We start from the raw sequence: 4,678 nt of genomic DNA, 5'->3' as shown, positions 1-4,678 counted from the left end.
AGGCATTTTTGTTTCAGGCTCTTTGTGAGCAATTCTTATCTTGTTGTACTAGTGAGCACTTTGTGTCTCATCTTGTTCTTGAAATGAGTAATTTTCTGCAAAATCTATGATAGAGACAATAGTGTCATGCGGAAAATTGGCAAGGCACATTTTTTGCAAATTCTATGACAGAGACAATAGTGTCATGGGGAAAATTGGCAAGGCACATCTTGAACTACTTATCTTTCCAATTGGCCGTGAAACTATGAAGCACATATTTTGGGATGGATTGAACCAAGTGATCTATAAGCTCCCTCAGGCCTCAACTGAGTGCTCTTATATGATAGTAGCCATATATTTTTCTTTGGTCCTTCAATGTTAACATATTCAAATCTCCTAGATTTTAGAACAACAAGGTTGTCTTGCCTCATTTCATTTGGACATCCATTGAATTTTCTCTTCTTTAGACTATAATGTGTGCATGTGCCATGAATGCATCAGTGCCACTAAGAGTCTCTCTTTGGATAGATCACTGGCTCCCACAGAGATCTTAGGCTACCAAACTTGGCCTCCCTTGCAACACATGACGAGGATCAAAGTGGCCTACAGATTGCACATTCATCTACGAGACATGGGCATTTATCTCCACGGAGTAATGCTCTAACAAGACCCGATCTCAAGTCATTCAGAACTTGCCAAGCCAAGTCAAAGCCTATTTGTGTTTTGCAACAACACACATTCTCCTATCTTTGAGTTTCTTTACATACCAGGGCTTATAATACTCAAAGCTCCTTTGCTCAATCGAAAGGTCAAGGTGTTGAGCCATAAACTTGAGATACAACGCCGTCTACTCACCCAACATACAAGAAATAAACTTATTGAATTATAACAAAACTCAGTACTACTTAAGTTCTTGGCATCAATATTCATGGTATTCACATGTATGCATATAGCATAATGCATATACTTTTCAAGCTAACATAATGCATATAGCATAATACATTTACTATTCAAGCTAGCATAATGCATATACTATTCACACTATTTGAGATGTATGATATTCACAAGTATACTCCAAAAAATACTATAGTGCATGTAGTATTCACTCTTCGAGGCCTCTCCATCTCAGGCATGCAAAGAACAACATGCAATATGCAACATTGTCTTAGTCCTCCTTTTTGCACTACTATGAGGAAAACAAACATAGCACCTGCAAAAACACAACCTAATCAAGCTACTAGAAAACAAAATAATTTCACTACTAGAAAAGAAAACAATTTCAACCACTGGGCTCGTTTAGGACAATCACATTAACTCCAAGCCAACTCGTGCATGGATCGTACCAGCCTGGAAATTAAACAATTTAACTACTAGGAAACACAACAATAACAATCATCGAGCTGGTCATCAATTAGACAATAACAAAACTCATTTAGGACAATCACATTACCCAGTTGAATGATAAATTGCTATTCCAACCGCTCGGTTGGTTTTGGACAATCACAGTCCAAGCCAGCTCATGTATGACCCAAACCATCTCATAAATTAAACTAAACTAATTTAACTTAATAGGAAAGACAAAAATTTCAACAATTGGGTTGGTCATCAATTATTTTTGTTGCAAAATATAATTTTGTTCATTTTTGTTCAACCACACTAGTTTAGGACAATCACGTAAATGATGTTTGACCTAAACCAACCGACGATATATTGCATGATGTTCCAACCAATGGCTAGTTTATGGCAATTATATTAAGTGCAAACAAGCCTGGCTTAGAAATTAACTGGTGTATGACCCGGAGAAATTAAACTTAACTAATTTAACTAGTAGGAAACACATCAATTTCAACCACTGGGCTAGTTGTCAATTAAACAATAACAATATATTTCTATCTATTTCTGTTGCAAAATATATTGCTCTTAATTTCTATTCAACCTTGTTGGTTTTGGACAATCACATAACTAGTGTTTGACGTAAACCAACATAGTGATATATTGCATGATGTTCCAACCATCGAGTTGGTTTAGGACAATCACATTAACTCCAAGTCATCCGGTTTAGAAATTAAACAATTAAACCATTCCAAAACTCAATCATAGACAACCACATGGTTGGTTTAGGCAACTTGTGACCTACGTTGTGTCAAGTATGTGTATGATGTTCGTGTCCCACTTCTTGTGTCCCGTTTACTTTTGGTAGATGTCCTTATTTTTTTGAGAAACCCTTGTATTCTCAGGCCAAAGTGTTGTCTCCTATTCTTGCATTCTATTGAAGCCCACAGACAGCATGAGGATGCCCTCAAGTGTGGCCTAAAATGCTTCAAAGAACAAATAGGCTAAAGGGCATATTTTTGCTTGATGGTGTATTTTATGAAATACAATGACATTTGACATGGCGTATTTTATGAAATGCAATGACATTTGACATGCTTATAAGCCATATAGCAATTGGGTTTGATGGTGTATATTATGACATTTGACATGCTTATGAGCCATATAGCAAGGAATTGCATGGAAAAAGAAACAATACAAAATTGTAAACAGTGTTGGATTTATTACAAGATATTTGCACATGCATAGATTGCACATTTTCAAATTGTTCCAGTCTAGGGTGAATCTAGACACCAAAATCACCAATTATCAAAGTTTTAAGACCACCATGCACTAGTCCCACTAGTTTGAATTCCATTTTTTTAGGGTTTTAGAAAATCAAGAAAAAGTTATGGAGCATGCCCTTGAATGGGTGTGCATAAAACATTGGAGGCCCCTTAAACCACACCTGATGTTCTCAATTAGGTATGTCCTTTGGTTGAGGAGAAGCTCACGTAGTGTATCTTTGAATGATTACTTGGTTGCATGTATGTGCATAACAAATTGTTGTAATCTATACTCTTTAGGATAGTACATGCTTCACATGCAACATAGCACTTGTAATGCTTTAACAATCTTGTTCCAAATATTTATTCTTTTTTTTTTTGGGTTCTCATATTCAAGTTTGGAATGTGTACTGCAACTTAAAGACCAAGTTTGCTGAATTCCATTGAGCAATGCATAAGTTATGGGTTAGGAGAGATACCTATATACAAAAAATGCCAAGAGCTACACCCAAGCACACATTTGACAGAGTAGCAAGGTGGGGGCCCTTGGTTGGCCACCCTGGTCCTTGTTTCTTGACACTACATCTTTTTTAGCATAGGGGAACCTTGAGAGGTAGGTGGCCGCCCTATAACGTGCCACCTTACCCTCTCTTACAATACTTGGCTACATGGCCATAGTCATTGTAATTAAAGCGTCTTGACCAAGCTTCAACATCTTGTTGAGGAATTATGATGGATTAGAATATGCTTGAGTACTCTCAATTCTGATAAGCATTTTGTTTGACTATGGGGATCTTATTGAGGTAATTATGATGGCTTGGAATATACTTGAGTACTTTGAAATCTGCTAAGCACGTTGTTAGACTATGGGGATGTCGAGATCCATGGGAGTCAATTTTAATAGCAAGGGTGGTGATTGAAAGAGAAGTTACTAGGAAGAGGAAGGGCTGGTTGCATGCTCATTTTAATTCTTGGATATGGAATCTACTAATGTCGTGGGCATAGCCTATTGAGATATAGATGTTTTACCTTTTGCCACCATTAGAAAGGTAGCTTCAATTGTTCGTCCATGGTGGGAGAAGCTCGAAGTAAGATTCGAATCACAAGAATTGTAAGAGTTGCTATTGTTCACATTTTGTTTGGAATTGTTTCAAAGATAACTCCATCTTCTTGACATTGCCACCTAAAGCTTGTACAATAGCTCGTTCCAACAATTATAAACAATTTGTTCAAAATAAGTATGCCAAGCGGTAGTTCAAAATCTAAGAGCAAGGATGTCACTATTGCTATAGCAACAAATCATGATACTTTGCTATTATGCCAAGTGATTAGGCCATCTCAGTAAATATCATCAACATGATAGCCAATGAAAGGGCAAGGATTGGCTTTTGTAGTTTTGAATCACAATGTACATTCTGCTCAATCATATGTTGCAATAGGTTTGTGTAGTCACTCATTTGGGAAGGGGACACAACATCATGGAATTTGGTCGGGGAATCCATGGGACCACTAAGATGAGCATTGAGAATTGAGTGATTAGGAGATGAGAAGTAATATGTGGGTTAGACACAAGCATAAATATGAAAAGGAAGGGAGAGCTACGCAAGTAGGGGGGGGAAGATATGGTGGGTAGGTCTCTAGAAGTGTTATTGTGGACATGGAGAATGATTTTTTATTCCCAAGAATGCCCCACATAAGCACTCCTCCATTGCCTATGTATGATGAGTGGAAACTAAGCAACCACCCCTTGTGATAACTTGCATTGTAGTGTGAATTACGTAACCACATCATTCAAGTGTGGCTATAGTTGTGACTCCCTGGGGCATGAGAGGGGGTGAGGATGATGTTAGCACTGGTGGTCGAATACAAAGTGATCATTATGTGAGCATTAGGAGTCTCCTGTGAGCAAGAAGTGGTGGTTGCATGGTAGGGAGGGGTGGACTTGGATGAATGCTGAAGGAATAAGGACGATTACGCACTGCCCAATGCCCACCAAAGCTAGAAAATGGATGGGTGGTGTGTGGTTACACATTGGATGGACATGTTGGGATGCATGGAGGTGATGGCCCAGAGAGGGCGACAAAGGAGTTGTCATCAGTGTT

This window comes from Dipteris shenzhenensis, chromosome 31 (assembly GCF_047967505.1).
Source record: "Dipteris shenzhenensis isolate YYH24624 ecotype China chromosome 31, Dip_SZ_1.0, whole genome shotgun sequence".
Classification (NCBI taxonomy): domain Eukaryota; kingdom Viridiplantae; phylum Streptophyta; class Polypodiopsida; order Gleicheniales; family Dipteridaceae; genus Dipteris; species Dipteris shenzhenensis.
This window is presented reverse-complemented; position numbering follows the sequence as displayed.